This window comes from Alligator sinensis, unplaced genomic scaffold, assembly GCF_000455745.1.
Source record: "Alligator sinensis unplaced genomic scaffold, ASM45574v1 scaffold189_1, whole genome shotgun sequence".
NCBI classification, from domain to species: Eukaryota; Metazoa; Chordata; order Crocodylia; family Alligatoridae; genus Alligator; species Alligator sinensis.
In genome coordinates, this window is record NW_005843009.1 from 218,413 (window position 1) to 238,611 (window position 20,199).

General features: G+C 47.0%; 1 long non-coding RNA gene across 1 annotated transcript; it reads right to left on the bottom strand.

The window, feature by feature from the left end:
* Positions 1-2,934: 2,934 nt before the first annotated feature.
* On the bottom strand, positions 2,935-19,182 carry LOC102373607. The gene is made up of 3 exons (XR_325270.3): positions 19,028-19,182; positions 17,203-17,433; positions 2,935-3,044 (listed from the first exon to the last, which is right to left on the bottom strand). It is a non-coding gene; the product is annotated as an uncharacterized LOC102373607 (long non-coding RNA).
* Positions 19,183-20,199: the final 1,017 nt, after the last annotated feature.

Genomic DNA, 20,199 nt, shown 5'->3' on the forward strand with positions numbered 1-20,199 from the left:
GACCCAGCGCTCTTTCCTGCCTATGCAGGGGGTCGGACTCGATGATCTACTGAGGTCCCTTCCAACCCTAACATCTATGAATCTATGACTATGTTTCATTTCATTTCAGTTTTGGATTCAGCCATTTCGGAGGACAGTGATTTGTTTTGGTGTTTCAGATCACTGTTCCATTTCGATTCAGCTGAATCTGTTTCAGAGTTTCGATGCTGTTTCAGTGCTGATTCAGAGATTCAGATTGGCCAGGGAGAGGCCGACACTGCTGGGCAGCTGCAGGTTCTCCCGTGTCTCCTCTGGCTGTGCCTACCTCTGCCCTGGCAGGGTGAGCCATGTGAGTAACTGCTATGGCTGTGCTGCCTGGTCCCATCCCCCATCCAGTCCCACTCTCCTGGCACTTAAAAAAAATAAATCACCAGATGCAGCAGTGGTGGGGCAGCGGAGATCGCCCCCCTGCCTGGCAGCCACGTGGCAGCTGTCACTTTGTGTGGGTGCAGTGCAGCTTGGCAGGGCTCCACACACTGTCTGGGAGCTGGGGTGGCTCCAGCAGTCAGCTGGAGCCCAGCACTGCTCAGCCCCACACTGCCCTATCGAGCTGCGCTACACCCACGCCATGGGGCAGCTGCTGTGCGGGTGCCAGGCAGGGGGGCAATACCTGCTGCCCCCCACTGCCCCATTCTGCACAGGAGGGCTCTGCCATGAGCACCCAGAGGCCCCAATCACTGCTACTGCATCCAGTGAGTGTGAGGCTTTTTTTTTTAAAAAGCTCCGCATTCATCAGCTGAAGCAGCAGCAATTGGGGTTTCTGGGCACTCATGGCAGAGCCCCCCCCCCGTGAAGTGCAGGGCAGTGGGAATCACCCCCCTGCCCCCCTGCTTGGCACCCGTATAGCAGCTGTTGCACCGCACAAGGTCTGGGAGCTGGGGTCACTGGGACTGAGAGGTTCTAGGCTCCGGCTGACTGCTGGAGCTGCCCCAGCTGCTAGACAGCATGTGAGACCCTGCCAAACGGCGCTGCACCTGCACGATACGAGAGCTGCCGCACAGATGCCAAGCGGGGGGAGGGGTGATCCCTGCTGCCCACCTGCCCCGCACTGCATGGCGGGGCTCTGCAATGAGCCCTCAGAGGCCCTGATCACTGATGCTGCAGCTAGTGAATGCGGGGATTTTTTTTTTATTATTTTTTTTTTGAAGTGCCAGGAGGCTGGGGCTGGGGTGGGCTGGGGCTGGTCAGGGCAGCCATGGGGCTTTTCCTGCAGCTCCTCTGGCTGTGCCTGCCTCTCCCTAGGTGGGGGAGCCACTGCCCTGCCTGGCCCTATCCCCCATCCGGCCCCAGCCTCCCACCACTCTAAAAGGAGGGCTGTGGGGCTGTGCCGGGGTGCCTCCAAAACATCTGAAACATTTCCAAAATGTTTCAGATAGTTTCGTTTAGTTTTAGAGATGCTTCAGAGCCTTCTATTTCATTTTGGATTCAGTGTTTTGGGTGACAAAACAGGCCGACACGCCTCCAAAATGAAATGGCTGCCAAAATTTCACACAGCCCTCACCCCACAATTTTTATGGTGTCAGAAAAATTGTGGGGTTCTCTTACTTGCTTGGGTTTTTCCAGCCTTCAGGGGAAAACTGGCTGCTTCCAAAGTCTGTGAAAGAAATTCAGGTTCTGAATGTAAACTTCGGTGCACATTAAAAAGGCTGCCTATACACATGCTTGGAGGAAGTGGTGGGGTGGGAGGGTGTGTGTTAATATGAGTGACTCCTAGACAGCTGCTCTAATTAAAGTGCCTCATTGTTATGTGTAATAAGCCCCTGTGTGTTTAAAAGTTACCTCATTCAACAAGATTTAGATAAAGCATCCCGTGGCCATTTAAAAATATTCAGGGGCTTAAAATACATGAGCCACGTGAGATGATGCTGCATCAGTGCTGGAGCATTCTACTTGGAACATGGAGCAGTCTTGATTAATCAAGTCTGCTCTGTCACACTCTAATTCAAATGCCAATGAGCACGTGTATAGGCAGCCTAATAGAAGAACACTTGCAAGTGGGTGCTGAGGGGACTCCCTTTAACTTCAGCTAACTTCAGAGGTGGGAGAACTGCTGTGTCATCTTTCTTCATTGCATGTCATTTCATTTCCATTCCTATCCAGTTGCCCACACTCCACCATTCCCATCCCACTCTAGGCTTCCCCACTGCCTCCTCCCATCTCTTCCGGTGTTTCTCTTCCATCTCTTCCAGTGTCGTTTCCCATCACATATTCCCTCTTCTGTCCTCTTTTTCCTTGTACCCCTTAGCCTCCCTCCTATTTTCTTTATTTCCATATGCTCTTTAATCTCCTCAAACCCCACAATCCCACAAAATCCTTAACCTTCCCTCCTTGTATCCAAATTCCCCAGATACTCATTTGTTTTGCTTCATATTCCATCTTGCTTCCTTTGTTTTTTTAACTGCTTCATGATCTCAGCCTTAACTCCCTTTCACCACACTTCTTATATGGGAATAATAATACTCAGTATTTATATGATTATTTACATGCTCAGAGCAGCATACAGCCATTAATAAATTCACCCTCCCAATACTGTTGAGGTGAATGTCTAAAACAACTAGAATTACCCACTTATGAAATGTAGACATCAAGTAAACTTGGATTAAAAATGTGTTAGCCAACATGTTGTAACTGTTTGGAGGATATAGCACAGATAACAAAGTATGCATATTGCTGTTAAACTGGCATAGCCAATGTCTAGAGGCCAGCCTAGTTTTCAATTTGACCATTTCAGTAGTATTGTACTAACCTTTTCAAACATACATTTGAATGGTGTGCATTTTAAAACCATACATGTAAATCCTAATCTAGATAAGGCCTTGTGGAATCTCAGCATGGGTATCAAAGTACTTGTACCTCATTTGAGGGAAGTATTAGCAAGCATCAAGTTCAGTTGGCCAATAAAGGTAAGAGAGTTAATATTGAAGTCAGTGACTGGATAAAAGAAGTCTCTTCCAGGCTCAGGGGTCCCTGGGAAGTGAGTGGGGCCTTCTGCCAGTTCTGCAGACCTGGAAGGAGAGTTTTTGTGACTGAAAGAAGGAATAAAGCGGAAGGACACAATCACTTCAAAAATCATGGGCCAGACGTTAACGAAAGCCTGTATTCAGCACAGTCCCTTTTTCCAAATTATTCCTACTACTTATTTCTATTGTTCTACAAATCAGCATCTCTCAAAGGATGGCATAAACTTCAGATCAAAACACTTAGATGACAGCCTAAACTTTATGATTCAGCCGAAACAAAATTTCATTCCATGATGGAGTGAGCTACAGGATGAGCCAAAGGTTTCCTGCCTGAAGGTCAGATATAGCATTCAGTAAAGGGCGGTGGGGTGGGGGGTGGGGGGAACATAATTAAAAACAGAAAATGTAAATTACTTATATTACAATATGCAAAACTGCAGAAGCCAGAAGGATAAAATATGCCTGTATTGGCATTCTACTGTAATGGGGAATAAAATTACTTGGGGAGGCAGCCCGAAGAGGCAGATCTAGATAGAAATGGAGAGGATTAGTAATAGTGAAGGGGCCACTAGATGTACCAGGCAATGGCTGAGGCCAATTGTCTTAATTAAGAACAGTGTCCAAACTTGTATTTTCATTTTCTCTCAGCCAGGAATTTCTGTCAAGACATTGTGCATAAAAAGGCATCAGCAACCTGTAATAGGAGCTGCCGGTGGAACAGGCACAGACTGTAGCACTTTCCAGACAGATTGTACTTTATAACCAAAAGTGTCAGTCCTTGAGAAGAGGTGGCCTAGTGACACAGTGAATTAGCCCATCAGGGCCAAGGTGCATCAGCAAAGTTGGGCTGAAGAAAACCCAAGAACTGAAACACATGGAGACACTGCAGGTTAGGTAGGACTAGGCACATTGCTCACCACCTCTTGCTCTCCTGTTTGCACCTTTCTTTTCTTTTTATAATCTCATCAGATTATAAATCTTTTACACAATGTGAATACAGAAGTCCCTGTCAGTCTGTATAATACTAAAAACATGGAACATGACTGAACAAAAATCACAAGAGGTAATATAAACTGTAACCCAGGAGGAAAGACAAGCCTATATATAGTAGGCTGACAGTCAAGCAGTCTTAAACTAGGAGTACCTTACAGCATTGTACAGTGGGCTGCCCACAAGTCAGATTCATCCGACTCCACATTTATTAATCTTTCTTCTGTTTCCAGATTCTGCCCCTGGATTTTAGTTCTGCTTGTCCCTTAGTAGGTTCATAGGCTAACACTAATGGGATTGTGTAACACTTCAAAGAAGTTCACTTCTAACTGTAGTAACTCACTGCTAGGCAGAGGGAAGGGTGATTACACAACAAAAGCCAAACCCCAGGGTATGCATCTTCTATATTGACTTAAAATAAAAAACCCTAAAACATTAATGTCATAGCAACATAGCAAAACAATTCACTTAAAAAAGGAAATAGTGTTGTGTGGAGTTAATAATTCCTAGCTCTTTAGAGTAAATGTTTTCAGTAGTACTCCACAACTAGACTGGATTAACTACTGTTCCAGGTATATTCTGACAAAATGTAGTTCTTTCCCCTTTTAAAAAACATTAAAATGTGGATCTGCCCTGAAATATGACTCTCAAAATATGTGGTCCTTGTTTATTGTCCTTCTCTGACTTTAAACTTTGATCAGTTTACAAGTGAGAAGATTTTATTCCTCCCTGCCAGCCTGGCACCTGAGAGTTATGCTGGGCTCTCATATCACCAGTAACAAAGGTTCTCACATCAGTTAAACTGTTTCAAACCCAGAGTTTTCAGATTCTCGTTTCTGCTACACAGTGCCACTCCAAATTTTCACCTGTAATTTGCATTTAGTTAAAAATTCTGTTTAAGACCACAGAACTAAAATAGAAAGCAATTCCCTTCTCACAGTTCAGTTGGTTTCACAGGCCTATATGTATGTCTTTTATATATAACAGATAGGTTTTATCTATGTATGTGGGTTCATTCAGCTGGGAAGAGCAGTTGTAGCTGCCCAGTTGATGAAAAAGAACCATTCTTTATCTAGAAATATCTTTGCTCAGAGAGTAAAAGATTAGCTAGCTTTGTGAAGGCGAGGAAATGGCTAAGCAAACCCTTTGCAATCATCCATCCTACTAACTATCAGAGCAGTTTTTGCTGGGGGCCACTTAGAAAGGAGTCTGAATTTGCTATACTGTACCTTTGCATTGTATATGCACTCTGCAAGTCAGAAAACAGTGCAGCAAGAAACTGGCAGAGTTAGTGAGAATTTATACAGCAATCTCCAGCTTGGCTGTTGCTATCCAAGCCAGAGAAGTTAATAACCCTCAAGGAAAGGAGAATGACTTTTAAGAAGCCATGGTAACTCACCTGTGTTGCTTTTCCTCTTTCCACTGAGGTGTTTTTTCCTAGAAAAGCCCTTTCATCCAGCTCCGGTGCCTCCCCATAAGCTCCCTTCACTCACTGACTGCTGAGTTACCCTAGCCAAGTGAAAGGTTTTGTTGGGGAAAGTGGGAGGTGTGCAGTAAGTTTGCATACAGAGCTTAAAGGCACAGGCTGAGAACCAAGAGATGAAGTCTGAAAGTACAATGCTGCTTTAAGACAATGGCATAATAGGGTTCGATGTTTATTCATTTTTAGTTCCTCAGCATAGATTTAATGGACTCAGTTTGTAAGTACATTGTTATTTCTAGTTGCCCCATGCTGGAAACTCGGCCTAACGTCTCAAAGTTCTTTGTTGCTTTTAGCTTGTCAGGAAGATCCCACAGGATAGATTCTGCTGTGCTCTCCCGGCCTTTCCCTCCCTGGAGTTTTATAAGTGTCATCAAATGCAGAATTTTACCTTTCATGATGTACTTAGTTTATTAACTACTCAGAACTGTGTTGACTTCATAAAGTAAAAGCTTGTTAGCAATGAGAGTCAATAGATGTGATTCTGTCCGCAAAAGTAGCAACTAAGTAAGGACCGTTTTACAGAATTGCTTTTCACAACAAAATGTCTCTCTCTGTTACTTATGTCATCCACTACTCATCATAGTAGTGATGTAGTGCCCTGGCATCAGATGAGAGAGTCCACTCCAGTGCCAGGAGAGGCCACTACTGCCAAGAAGCAGCAATGGATGGTGGTAGTAGGTGACTCCCTCCTGCAAGGCATGGAAACATCCATCTGCTGGCTTGTCCTGTTGGCTCAGAAGATCTGCCGTTTGCCAGAAACCTGTATCCAAGATGTCATGGGCCAAGACTCATCTAGTCCACTGACTACTAACCCATGCTGCTCATCTATGTGAGCACTAATGATACTGCCAGAGATGAAGTTGAGCAGATCAATGACTCCATTGCTCTTAATGCAAGGGTGAAGGAAACAGGGTGCCCAGGCAGTGTTCTCACTGAGCGCACACATCCTGGAAATTAATGCATGGCTGAAAAGATGGCATTGCTATCAAGACTTTGGCTTCTTTGACCATGGGGTGGTGTTCACGAAGATGTACTGATGGGAAGAGATGGGATGAAGAGAGAGAAGAGTGTCTTCACTCATAAACTGATCAAAGTTTAGAGCCAGAGAAGGACAATAAACAAGGACCACATATTTTGAGTCACATTTCAGGGAAGATCCGCATTTTAATGTTTTTTAAAAGGGGAAAGAACTACATTTTGTCAGAATATACCTGGAACAGTAGTTAATCCAGTCTAGTTGTGGAGTACTACTGAAAACATTTATTCTAAAGAGCTAGGAATTATTAACTCCATACAACACTATTTCCTTTTTTTACGTGAATTGTTTTGCTATGCTGTTAATGTTTAACATTAGGGAGGATGTCACGGTGGCCATCTGCTACCAACCAGCAAACCAGGAGGAGGCGGCCTGCTTTAAACAATTGATGAAAGCTTCCAAATTGCAGGACTTGGTTCTTATGGGGAACTTTGATTATTGGGAAATCTGCTGGGAGGCAAACACAGCAGTGCACAAGTAGTCCAGAAAATTCTTGGAGTGGACTGGGGATAATTTTTTGATACAGATGGTGGAAAGGCCAACTGGTCTTTGGCCAAAGGCATGACTTACTGCTCACCAACATGGAAAAATTGGTTGAGAATCTGAAGGTGGAAGGTAACTTGGGTGACAGTGATCATGAAATGATAGATCCTAAAGGGGAGGATGGAAGGAGAGCATCAGAATAAGCATACTGGACTTCAGAAAAGCAGACTTTAACAGACTTAGAGAAGTGGTGAGCAGGATCCCCTGGGAGGCAAGTCTGAGTGGAAAAGGAGTCCAGAAGAGCTGGCTGTATTTCAAAGAGGCTCTCTTGAACAAGAGCAAGCTACCCCAATGAGGCAGAAGAATGGGAAGTGCAATAGGAGACCAGGCTGGCTAGACAGCAATCTCTTCAGAGTTGAAACTCAAAAAGGACTCCTACAAAAAGTGGAAATATGGTCATAGTACTAGGGAAGAATATAAGAATATCACTTGGGCATGCAGGGTGAAAATTAGGAATTCCAAGTCATGATTTGAGATGCAGCTGGCAAGGGACATAAAAGGCAATAGAAAGGGATTCTACAGGTACGTCAAAAACAAGAGGAAGACCACAGAAACCATAGATTCCTTATGGAATGCAGAAGGCAGTCTTGCTACAGATGATATAGAGAAGGTTGAAGTATTTAATGCCTTTTTTACTTCAGTTTTAACAAATAAGGGTAGCTACCAGATGATGAGTGCAGTTGGCAGCAGACATAGGGAAGATGACAAACATCCTGGAGCAGTGGTACTCAGCCTTTTTCCCTAGTAGGCCAGATGGGTACTACTTGGTCTGATCATGGACCGGATGATGGCTCTGATCCAGCACCTAAGGCCACTGTGGCAGTCACCATTTGGCCATATGGAGGGGACAGGGATAGCCTGGCCTCACAGGGGTAGAAGGGAGCTTTACTCCGCCCTGTGAGAGACATGACATGGCTGGAGGGGTGAAGAGGGCATTAATTGGCTCTGCTGGGGGTAGGGGACATGGCTCAGCAACAACTCAGCCCCATGGGGGAAAGGAAGGGGGCTTGACCTAGCCCCATGAGGGAAGGGTGTGGCTGGCTTCAACTTGACCCTGTGGGGGAAAAGAAGGTGTCCCTCAGCCTTGTTGGGGGGAGGGAGGGGGCATGGTCCCAACCCAGGCTTGTGGGGGGAAGGGGACATAGCCTGGCTGTGACTACGTGGGGCTTGGGAATTTGACAGGGGTGTTAAGGTGGCCATAATAATGAGCTCCCCTGACACCATATTTCCCATCTCTTGGGGAGCCCTGCAGGCCAAATGTGATGGCTCCGTGGACCACATTTGGTCTATGGCCTGGAGGTTGATCATCCCTGGCCTGAAGTAATGGCAGAACAGGTTGGAGATTACTTAGAGAAGCTAGATACTTTCAAGTTGGCAGGGCCAGATGAGATGTACCCAAGGATACTGAAGGGATTGGCTGAGGTGATTTTAGAACCATTGGCTACCCTCTTTGAGAACTCATGGAGGTCAGGTGAGGTCCTGGATGACTGGAAACATATATATAGTGCCCATATTGAAGAAAGGAAAGAAGGAGAATTTGGGGAACTATAGAACAGTCAGTCTCACCTCCAGATCTGGAAAGATCATGGAGCAGGTCTTCAAGGAATCCATTGTGAAGCACCTAGAGGAGAACAAGGGGATCAGGAAGGTAGCATGGATTCACCAAGGGCAAGTCATACATGACCTACCCGATTTCCTTCTATGATAAAGTGGCAGGCTCTGTGGATGACAGGAGATCAGTTGACATTGTATACCTTGATTTTAACAAGGCTTTTGACACCATCTGCCACTACATTCTTTTTAGCAGGCTAAGAACATAGAGTAGACTAAAGTACTGTAAGGTAGATATATAACAAGTTGGATCACTGCACAGGCAGTCCTTGACTTACAGGGTTTTGAGTTACAATGTTTCACACTTACAACATTTATAAATTGACACCCTGTTTCAATTTTTGTGAAGTCAGTTTCAACTTTACAATGCTTGATCTGATGCAATGCCATGCCAGTGAACAATTTCGGTGCATCACTGATCTCCCTGGATAACATCTGTCCAAACTTCCTTGGACACTTTCTTTAAGAAATCAGATAAGACTCCAGAAAAACCTGCAGCCAAGACTCCTGAGAAGACACCAGCCAAGAACCCTTCAAAAAGTCCAGCAAAGTCACCTCAAATAAGTCCTTCCAAATCAATAGGATTGCTAGTTACAATATAAATACATTAATGTAGCTATATTACTCATCTATAATTGATCAAGTACAAAATTCTGGGATATTTTGGGTGAAAATAGGGTATCAGGCCTTGGTTCAGGAACCAACCCCCCATTTATAACATTGTTTCTTATGAGAAAATTGGTACTGAGTTACAATGTTTCGACTTAAGGTTTTCAGGGACCAATTGTCTTGTAAGTCGAAAGACTGCCTGTACCAGCAAGTCATTCTCAATGGTCCAATGCCTGGTTGGGAGGAGGTGGAGTTCCCCAGAGGTCTGTTTTGGGTCTGGTATTCTTTAATATCCTCACTGATGATTTGAATACACTTTTAGCAAATTTGTTGGTGACACCAACTTGGGTGGGATTGTGGACACTTCAAAGAGCAGAGCTAGAATCCAGAATGGCCTGGATAGATTAACAAATATAGACTGGGGAATGACTGGCTTGGTTACAGTACTGTAGAAAAGGATCTGGGGCTAATGGTGGCCCATAGACTGAATATGAGCCAATTGTGTTTTTTTTTTTTTTTTTTTCAACAAAAGCAAAGCCAACAGCATACTGGATTGTATTAATAGGAGTGTCACTTGCAAATCAAGGGAAGTGATTCTTCCAGTCCATATGACACTGCTTCACCTGGAGTACTATGTCCAGTTTTGGGTCCCATACTTCAAGAAGGGCATAGATAGCTTGGAAAGAGGGAAGTGCAGGGCAACAAAAATAATTAGGAATGTGGTAGACAAGACTTATGAGAAAAGGTTGAAGAGGAAGGGTTCTTTAGTCTGCAGAAGAGAAGATTGAGGTGGGATTTAATAACAGTCTTCAAATACCTGCATGCCAACTATAGAGAAGATGGAGAAGGACTTTCCTCTGTGGCTGTAGGGGATAGGACTAGGAGCAATGACCTCAAGCTTCAGCTGGGGATATTTAGGTGGGCAATTAGGAAGAACTTTTTTACTATGAAGGTGGTCAAGCATTGGAACAACCTACCTAGACAAGTTATATAATCTCCATCCTTGGAAAATGTCAAAAGCAAGTTAGACAAACACTTTATTGGGAATGATTTATTCAGGGATGTTCCTGCTTTGATCAGGGGGTTGGACTAGGTGACCTTATGAGGTCCCTTCCAGCCCTACTTTCCTATGAAACTCCTCTGGCAGGGCTTTTGCTTCCACTTGTTGGACTGAGGTTAAACCTTCCCCCAGGGTGAGGCGCATGTTGCCATCTGAGAGGGCCCCTGAGGGAGCCAGACAAGCCTCAAATAAGCAGCTAGAAAGATTACACATGTCATGGGTCCTGCAGGACTTTAGCAAATTAACATGATTCATCTGGGAGCCTTCTCATTTCCCCACTAGACATACCCCATGGTTCACTTGCCCGGTCTACTGTAGCAGCTTGAACTTTGATATCTTGATAAGCACCAGGCTAGAAAAACCTAGTGAGCACCCTCTTCAGTGTCTTCTCAGCTGCCAAGTGACCTGCCCAAGGAATATCAAGGGCTAATCTTAAGACTTAATTACAGTACTGCTCTGGCACTAACAACTGGTACTTCCATGTCCCTGTAGGTTTGTCTTTTGCAGCCCTCACCAGTAGATCCCCCTATAATTCAAAAGGAGGATTCTGAAAATCCAGGTTGGACACCATTGGCTCAGCCCAACCAACCAAGCAGTGGGTAAACACAGAATCCTTCCTTTGACTGTGGATGCAATCTGGACCCCCTCCTACCCAGTCCACTCCACCTTTTGAATGTGACCTCCTGGGGCATGCTGTCCCCCTGAACCTACCCCTGAGGCATCTAGGTCATATTGTAGCCCAATGCCTTTTCCCCTGGCCCATGAGTGCCTCTTTCCTGGCCTTCTTGCATTCCTAGTGAGATGTGGGATGGGGTCCAAACAATCCTGTGCCTGAAAATGGGAACATTTCCTCCAGTGGTTGCTTGGCTGGATTGGGATTGATCATGTTTATCTTGATCCTCTGGATCAATTGTAACAGTTTGGCCATTGAGCCCAATCCTGATCAATCACAACTGGGTAGGTCAGGTGGCTGGCCACAGCAGCAGCAGTTTTGACCTATCCTCCCCAATAGTTAGGCTTGCTGGGATTGTGGGGTATGGCATAACACCCCCACAGATGTTATGTAGACATACTCCCCTGCTGGGAAGTCTGGTTCCACAAACCGCTGAGGTACAGAGCCTGTCCAGACCCAAATCTATCAGTCCCTATCTTACGTGGGCACCCCTATCTTAACAGGCACCATATAGGTGACATAACAAGGTGGCAGGGGCATAGGGACAACCACCCCAGATGCCAAATTGTGGGGAGGTGAAAAATTAATGATAGAAGTCATAGGTGACACGTGGGGGTGCACATGCCCCCCCCGCGAGATTGGCCACTGTCAAAGCTGCCGCCGGCTTCTGTGGCACCACCCTCCCCCACCCCCGACACCGCTGCCAGAGTCTGTGGGTAGTCCTCGCTCGCCACTTGCTGCCAACTACAAGTGGTGCCCCCCCAGTCTTGGGAAGCATCAGTCGCTCATGATAGCAGTAGCAACTGGAAATTGCTGCTCCACTTTTTTCTGGTGCCTGGCCACATCCTGATACTGTTGCACCACATAACCCTTCATATCTGGACCCTCCTTCAGTGCAGCTGGTGTGTAGGTTTGCATATACTCACAATCCATCTGAGGACAGTGCCTGTACCGGTGGTCCTCCTCACAACATTTAAAACAGGTAAGAAAACCACTCCAGTCCCTGTCACGCTGCTTCAACCTTCTTCAAGTTCTCTTCTTCCCCAAAACTGTCCTTTAAGGACAGATTGCTGTACTGAAGTCTTGAAGGAGATTGAGGTGTGGGCCCAAATAGTGGTGTCCCAGACAAAGAGCCCCTTTACAGCTGCATCTGGTTTCCACTGGAACTTACAGTGCAAGTGTGCCTCCATTCAGTTTTCTACCATATGGGTGGCCTTATCTAGACTGGCCAATTTATTGTGTTTGGTGAACATGGGCCCGGGCCCACCACAAACATCTATAAATCCCCCTTAAAAAGGGATGTCACTGAGAATGCAACAACTGATAGCTTGAGACAAATTAAAAAGAAAACAGAAATGGGAGTGAGTGTTACAGGTTCAAAGCAAGGGATCCAGAAGGGGAGCATCATCCAGACTGGACACACATTGTCAGTTGACCAACTTCTGAAGTCCCACTGAGACTATGGAGCAAAATTGTTCTAATGTTATTAGTTCCATTATTTCAAATAATGTGCATGATTCCGGTTTTAACCAGTGGGTGCAGAAGTCCTTTAGCCTTTGAACAACTGCTCAAGGCTGAGAGTCAGAATTAAATATCTCCTGCCTAAGCCTACATCAATACGTTTCCTTCATCAGACCCAGGTGGTTCAATATAGCAGCCTTAAGAATCTTATAAATCTTGGGATGAAGCAGCCTCAAGATCTGGTAGGCTGCCTGAACTTCCCTGGTTAAAAAGCGAGCTATTTTGATGGCCCAGTTCTGGTGACCACTGGTAAACCCCCGCTACCTGCTCTACCTAGAAGGAAGGACCAGGCCCCCTGCAGCTCAGGGTCTGCCAGCAGCTTGGTCCCTGGCCATGGGAGAAGTGGACAGGTTCCACAAAAAAAAAAAAAAAAAAAAAAAAAAAAAAGAGGATCAGGCCTCTCACCACATACCCCCTGAGCTTCTGGTGGGGGCAGTCCTTCCCTCCAAGGTGGTAGCACCTCTTGAGGCCACCCAGGTGGGTTGCTAGCTGCATGGCTGCTGCCCCAGGTCAGAGGCAGCACCTGGCTCAATCCAACTCTTCCCCAAACCCAAACAGTGGAAGCCTGCTAGTTGCTGCTCCCCAGGCAGGCTTGGAAGAGTTGGATCAGACAGAGCTGCCTCTGAGCTGGGGCAGGTGGTCCTGGGGGGGCACTGCTGCCACGGAGGGAAGGACTGGGCCAACCTGCAGCTTAAGGGTGGCACAGCCTGGTGGCAGCTCAAGCAGGCAGGCTCCACCGGAAAAAAAGCCATGAGGGGCCTGAACTGGTTCCCCCCCTCCCCCAAATGGAACCTGCCCACCTCTCCCGCGGCTGGGGGTTTGCTGCCAGTGGGCCCTGAGCTGCAGGGGCTTGGTCCTTCCCTCTGCAGCGGCAGTGCCCCACCAGGCCACCCAATCAAGCGCCTAGCTTGCAAGAGCTGTCCCAGTTCGGAGGCAGCACCTAGCCCAATCCAACTGTTCCCCAAGCCCGAGCTGGGGCAGCACCGACCAATGGATGGCCGTGGGGGGCACCACTGCTGCAGAGGGAAGGACTGGGGCCCCTGTAGCTCACTTCCGAGTTGCGGGACCCAGGCAGGCCCACGGAAAAAAGGATCCGGCCCCTTGCCATAACAGTAATGGAAGCCCCTAAATTAAAATGGTCGGTTTTAAGCATGCAACTAAAACTGCACTGGTTTCAATTTAGGGGAATACACCCCTGTCACATGTACAAGTGTCATCAACATGATGAAGTCACCAACCCCCACCAAAAAACAAAAAAAGCAATTTGAGGCTGCTTTAGCAGAAGTATCATATGTTAAGTACAGGAGGTTATAGCATTACTGTAGTCAGAGTTGGTTAGGCCTCAGCTGGAGTTCTGGTCTCAGCAGTTCAAGAAGGAAATGGAGAAACTGGAGGCAAGCAGTGAAGATGACAATGAAGTTGAAATGCAAGGTTTGAAAAAAAGGTTGAGAGAACTAGTTTTGTTCAGTTTGGAGAAATGATGATTAAAGGGGTGAGGGGGCATGACAGCAGTTTTCAAATGCTTAAAAGGCTGCCATTAAAAAGAGGAAGTTTATAGAATCATAGAAAAGTAGGGCTGGAAGGGACCTCTGGAAGTCATTTAGTCCAATCTGCTGCTCAAGTCAAAACCATCTCATACAAGTCCTTGTCTAACCTATTCTTAAAACTGAACAATCAACCCTGGTGCACTTCTACAAGACAACAGCAGCACCCTAACCTTGAACAGGTAAAACAGGAAGATGAGGACTGTCAGAGGGCCATGCCTAACCCCACTACAGGGGAAGGCAACCCCCCCCAAATCTGTACCAGTCTGATCATAGAGTAAAATTTCTTTCTGATCACAAATGTGGTGATGAGGCCGACCCTGAATTGAGGGGCAAGCTCTTCAAACCAAAAACCTGGTTTTTTAGTTCCAGCAGGAGCATTGGCACATAGTCAAAATCCCCAATCTTGGCTGCTACTAACAACCTATGTTTCTCAAAAAGGCAACTCCCTCCTCCCCCCTGCCAACAGCTGTAGCCACAGGAGGAGGAAAAAATTCCCTTCCCAGCCCCATCTGGGATCCAGAAAAGCCCAGGTGGAAAAAGAAAAAGAAATCAAGCATCCTCTATTCTGCTCTGAAGCCTGGGGACAGCTAACATAATTCCATACATTGCACCCTCCAACTGGACAGCCAGAACTCCTCTTTTTGTATCCCCAGATAAAATTATCACAGCTGCTTTAATTTTTTTTCATAACTAAGCTAGTTATGGAGCTCTGCTTCATTCTCCTGCTACTCAGCATGGTCCTCCCTAATTTCCACCTGCAATGTTCTTCTTGCTATCTCCCAGTGATCCATCTGAAGAGCACGGATTTCCGGGTATCTGACCATTGCTTTTCATAAAACACTCCAGGCATAGCCATCTATGCCTTAATCATCCCAACCACTACTTACCAACCTCACCTTGAACCCTCTGATGAAGGAGCTTCCACAGCTTCCTCCCGCAGTCTATTCCAGGCAGCCTTACTGCTTTAACAGTGAAGGAGTTTTTCCTGGTGTTCAGTCTAAAATCTACTTTGCTGCTATTTTAAGTGACTGGTATGCATCCTACTCTCTGCAGCAGTGGCCAAAAGGTATTGTCCCTACGCTTTACGTTATCATGCCCCCACTTAATTGCCTGTTCCATGAGCTAAACATGAATATTTCTTTTAACTTCTCCTTGTATGGCTTACCTTTCAATCTCTTTATCCTTTGTTGCCTGCCTGTGGACTCTGAGCTATGGGGCAAAAGAGGGATATACACACAGGGCCTTTTTCTATCCCTGAGTCTAAGTCCAGGAATCATAGGCTTTGGCCAGCTCCATTTCTGGATGCTTCATATTAGTACACATCTGGATGAAGAAGGTGTACAGGCCATGGCTATTCCTGCATGACAACATAATTATGCACAGCCATCACACTGCAGAGTCCTATTGAGTCTATGATCCACCAAGACTTCTAGGTCTTTTTCCATGGTGCTGCTCTCCAGCCAAGTATCATCCACTTTGTTTTTGTGGTTTTGATTATTCTTCCCTAGTTGGAAGCCTAGAAGCCCTCCTGCTTCCCCCCACATGGATCACTGGGAGATAATGAGCACTTGTCAGCATTGTACTTTATCTTGTTGGATCTCGCCCAGATTTCCAAATGATTAGAATCTGGAATTCTGCTCCTGTCCTGCATCATGTTTGCAGTCCTTCCCATGTTTGTGTCATCGGCAAATTGGCTTAAGAAGCTTTCTGTTCTAGCCTACAGCTTGCTATTAAATATGTTGATCAGCACTGGACCCAAGATAGACCATTGTTGGATTCCACTTGTAACCTCCTGCCATTCTGATATGGATCCAAATTACCCTTTGCTAGCTGCCATTGAGCCAGCTGTCTATCCACCTAGGCATGCATCTGCACGTGCAATTAATGCGATGCAATAAACTCCAGAGTCATTTGATCTGGAAGAAACTGCTCTTGGGCTCAGCATCTACATGTGTGCCAAGGACAGCAGCAATTTGAGCTGAGGAAGAATGGCCTTGGGCTGGCAGGGGGCACTGGGGGTCAGCACTGGGCTTTAGGTGGCAGCGGTGGACAGTGGAGGGGTTGGCTGGGGCATGAGGGTGCTGAGAGTGTGGAGCAATGTGGCTAGCTAGTAGGTAGCCCCCACACTTTAGCACCCTTGTGTCCCAGCCAGCCCCTGTCACTGTCTACACATGCGTTTCAGTGCAGTTACCTAGTCCGCTGTAAGATAGGACTGTCCCCAACAGCACTATCTTACGGTGGAGTTAGTTAGTTTACTGTGGCCTAGTATTGGTGCACATGTAGATGGTGATGCTTTACTGCAGAGCTGATTAGTCTCCTGTGCAGTAAAACATGTGTAGATGCACTCAGTAGTAGTTTTAGTTACCCCACATCTGTTCAATTTCTTTATTTGTTTATGTGGGACTCGGTCAGAAACCAACACTGACGTCCAGATACACCACGTGCCCTGCGTTCTCTTCATCTATCTACTTATTTTGTCAAAGATGGAGATCAAGTATGTTTGGCATGATTAGTTCTGGGGTGCATGCAGCACCCCAGAACTAATCTGTCATGCAGAGCTCTGCCAACAGTGCTGCAGAGCCCACCATCAGCATGCTCTGATGGTGGGCTCTGCAGCATGCTCCGCAGCACTTCTGGGTCCACGGGGAGCGTGTTGGGGGGCCTCCCCACAACCCCTAGCTTGGCAACTGGTGCCTCCTGGATCTGGGGGGCACCTGGGGTCCCCCCATGGCCGATTGCCGAGCTGGGGGTCATGGGGGAGCCCCCATTGTAGGGGGGGCCCTCCCACACTCCTGTGGGATGCTCCATCTGCCCCAGCATTGCAGCGTTCATGATCTGTGCCTGGTACCTTGAGGTATGTAGAAAAAACAAAAACAAAAAAACCCAAAACCATTTAAAGCTGTGTTTATGGCCGAATCGCTGATTCTCTGAATCAGCATCGAATCTTCAGATTTGGCCAAATCAAAATCAGGGACAGTGATCCGAATCAATGAATTGAATCACTGTCCCCGATTCAGGTGAATCCAAGTCGAATATGGCCCATTTCGCACATCCCTAATATTCATAGAACCTAATCTTGCCATCTTTAACATCTCTTACCAGGTGAAGTTCATTTTTTAGCTTTGCCTACCTGATTTTGTCCATGCAAGTTCTTGCTATTTTCTGGTTTGTTTCCTTGCTGGTTTGCCTCTTCATTGTTCCATTGGTTGTACACTTTTGTTTTGCTGTTGAGGCCTCTTGGAAGCTCCTTGTGCAGACACTGGTCTCTAGCCTTTTTTTCTTGTGCTTCCCTTGAAGAGTGCTTTATCCAGTACTTCTTCCTGACTTGGCAGTCTATTACAGATCCCCACTCTGGTGGCCACTGGGTTAAAAACAGGCATACATGAATGAGAACAAGTAAAAAAACCCCAAGCTTTATTTGGGGAGCAGTAAGCAAGCTTCTGCTTGGGAAGGATTGTCTCCAAATTAGAATTTCTAACAGTACATCTTCCCTCTTAACCATATGTACAAAAATAATTAATATAAAAAGATCAGTTAATACCCATCTACAGAGGAGAGGTTATTAGTATGCTACTCTGGAGCGAGTCTTTACCACTCACTTTTCTATTTCCACTTTTCGGCAGCTTTTAAATAGGTCTTTGTGAGTGTGGTGGGCTTGCTAGTGGCAGCCCAGCGTGCCAGTTTTGAGGAGGCTCAAGGTGATTGGTGGGGCATTTCCCCTTCCCCACATATCAGGTGATTGCAGGGGAGAGGGTTTCCCTGCCCATACCCAGGGGTGAAGCAAAGAACTGGACCAGAGAGAGGACTAACACCCCCCCACTCTCCGATTGGTTCATTTTCAACCACAGCCTGTGCCTACCGCCAGTCCCAGGTGACAGGGCAGCCTCCTCTCATCCGGAGTGCAGATCTGGGGGCTCACATCCCTGGGAGGGCTGCCAGGTTGTGCTGGACTCCTCCTAGGGGTGCAAGCCCCTGGATCTGTGTGCCAGATGAGGGGAGGCTGTTGCTGCTGCCTGGGACAGGTGGCAGCTGCAATCTTCTCCAGTGCTGGGTGCAGCACCCCTGGGAGGAGTCCGGTACAGCCCCGCAGCCCTCCTGGGGGTGCAGGGCCCTGGATCTTGGCCTGGATGACAGAAGGCTGCTGCTGCTGCCTGTGGCCAGTGGCAGCATGTGTCTTCCCTGCTGCTGGGTGCAGGCTGCGCCCAGCAGCAGTATAACAGGTTGCCCTCCCCAGCAGCACTTTTTTTCCTTTTCTTATTTGCTATCTGTGGCCTATGAGGGGTGCCCTTGAAGTCCCTTAATGTTTCCCTTCCATCTTTTGTCTTGTATCCCACTTTTACTTTCCTACCATGTCTTGATATAAATATTATTTAGATGTTCTTACAAGCGGGAGACTGCCTATTGTACTTCTATGTTGGGGTTCTCAGCCACCATGGGCCTTGCCCCCACATCTTACTCTAGCTAGGCCTACCCATCTAAACCCACCAGATGGTGTTTGACTCTGAGGCTCTAGCTCCTTAACCCTCTTGCAGCTCATGGCCCTCCTTTTGCTTCCAATATGGAGCCCAGGCTCTCTGGTCCAGAGGCCCGTCCATGGAGCCAGAAGGCTACAAGTTCAAGGCTGGGCAGCAGCCCAGAGCTCCCACTACCAAGGTCACCAAGGTTTTTTTTAAGCTCAGGCTACTAGCCAAGATTCCCCCACTGAGGCCTGGCTTAGAAGTCCTGCACCCAGCTCAGATGCTAGCCCTATACGGCTGCACACACTAGTGAACTAGGCCCATTGGCCTTTTATGACTGCACTCAAGGCTCTAATGAGGCCTCCTCCTCCCCTACATCCTCATCCACAAGCCACCGCTTATCCACCAAAAAAATATAAGCAGTAAGTCCATGGGCTGTAACTACAAAAAAAAATAAAAATAAAAATAAAAATGAAAGAAGGCCACATGCCAGCTTACATTTTTCCATGGCTCTGTGCTTCTGCTTCCTACCGTCTGTTATGCTGCTCCTTGTGGGGCTATTGCCGCTTCTCTGAGAGTCCTCAGGAGTTCCCCTCTCACAGCAGCTGGACAGGCAACCAAGCCTCTCTGTAGAACTCTTAAGTACAACCTCCTTCCCCTTCAGCTGCTGCCTCTCACTACCACCAAGGCCAGGGTTTTTATAGTTCTGGCCTTCCCCCTTCCAGTCACCTGACAAGCCAGCCAGACTCAGATTTTAACCCCTACCCTGCCAGCATGCTGTGCCCAGAAAGTTCTAGTCTTAAAGGGACCAGCCTGCTTTCTGGTAACAGGGCTAGGGTTCCCTGTTACAGCTGGTCCCAGGCAGCAGCGGCAGGCTCCCGTCAGCCTCCTGTCATCCGATGCAGATCCAGGGTCCTGTACCCCCAGGAGGAGTCTGGCACAGCCCGGCAGCCTTTCTTGGGATGCGAGCCCCTGGATCTGCGTGCCGGATGACAGGAGGCTGCCGCTGCCGGCAAATTTTGCTTTCAAGACTTTGAGGTGCAGTTTCTGAGAAACCTCTTCACCTATCTCCTTGAAACTTGGCAGACATCATGCCCTCAGAAGGGGCTACCAACCCTGCAATTTGCATCCAAATCAGGCAGCAAATGACAGCATTTTAGGCATTTTTATGATTCCTCACTATAGCCTATGGGCGAAATGTCAAAATGAGTCAAAACAGCAAAACAGTTTCGATGAAACGGCATCCAAATCAGGCAGCAAATGACAGCATTTTAGGCATTTTTATGATTCCTCACTATAGCCTATGGGCGAAATGTCAAAATGAGTCAAAACAGCAAAACAGTTTCGATGAAACGAAATGGGATGGTACTTTGAAACTGTGCGGGCCAGGTGTGAGCCGGGCCCTTTTTTGTGCTCTGCACGGGCTGTGGCCAGCAGCCCGGGCACGCGGGGTCGGAGAGAACGGGCGACACGCTAGAATTAGGCACGGACTCGTAATGGTAGATTTAAAGATTGTTTACTTACACCGAAGATGGTCGTGGTGCAGGCTGGAAAACTTGCTTGAGTTGCAGTTACAAACAAAACAACACGAACAATCACGTGGAGTTTGCTAGGCTCCACGGAAACAGAGCTCCGGATGCCCTGGACAAGCGCGCCACCAAAATAGAAAC